Source organism: Cetorhinus maximus, chromosome 23 (assembly GCF_964194155.1).
Source record: "Cetorhinus maximus chromosome 23, sCetMax3.hap1.1, whole genome shotgun sequence".
NCBI lineage: Eukaryota > Metazoa > Chordata > Chondrichthyes > Lamniformes > Cetorhinidae > Cetorhinus > Cetorhinus maximus.
Genome location: NC_135901.1, coordinates 57,121,597 through 57,122,398, shown reverse-complemented (window position 1 = coordinate 57,122,398; position 802 = coordinate 57,121,597). Strand labels below are relative to the sequence as shown.

The 802-nt window shown below is 44.9% G+C and overlaps 1 non-coding gene across 1 annotated transcript; it reads right to left on the bottom strand.

Annotated features, from left to right (window-relative positions):
• Positions 1-250: 250 nt before the first annotated feature.
• trnas-uga (transfer RNA serine (anticodon UGA)) lies at positions 251-333 on the bottom strand. The gene has a single exon. It is a non-coding gene; the product is annotated as a tRNA-Ser (tRNA).
• Positions 334-802: the final 469 nt, after the last annotated feature.

Here is an 802-nt window from a genome sequence, read left to right as displayed (position 1 = left end):
GAACCCACAACCCTCTGATTCAAAGGCGAGGGTGCTATGAACTGAGCCACAACTGACACCTCTAATTTAATTTGAACAGAGACAGTGCCAAATGCAGTAATAATTCAGACACCGCCTGCTTCATGTGATGTGAGCAATCACGATTTCACTGCCAACCACTGGTCAAACTTCGCTATTGCAGGTGTTGTGAAAATGTCGATTCCATTTACTGTTTCTGAGATCACTGGTTAAAATCAGAAATAATGGAAAACTTAGTCGGCAGGATTCGAAGCTGTGCGGGGTAACACCTAATGGATTTCAAATCCATCGCCTTAACCACTCGGCCACGACTAAAGACTTTGGCGGAAGGCCTGTATTATTTATATGAAATCATACAATAGTTACAGCAGAGAAAGAGGGTCTTCTGCCCGCTTTGTCACTGTCACAACCCGACCTTTTCCCCGGAACCCTGCAATTTATATTGTCCCTCCTCGTTCTCCCTCCCAAACTGGGAATGAAAGCGTGAGAATGAAAGAGGAAGAGAAGTGACGGGATTTGTAGATCCCAGGGGAAAGAGACTCCAGGAACAGTTCATTGTGACAGTTCACATAGCAACAAGAAAACAACATTCCCTGAGGAGGGCCAAGAGTGGGAGTGTGTTTAGTTCAAACACAGAAGACTTGTTCAGTCAATAACAGCATCGAGTGTGTTAGACATGAACATGAAGTGAACAGCGAGGTGAAATAGTGCTACAAGCTGCGGATGTACAGCTCCCAATTTCCAAAACCCACCAACCTCATCAATGCAGCTCCTCTGAACATTT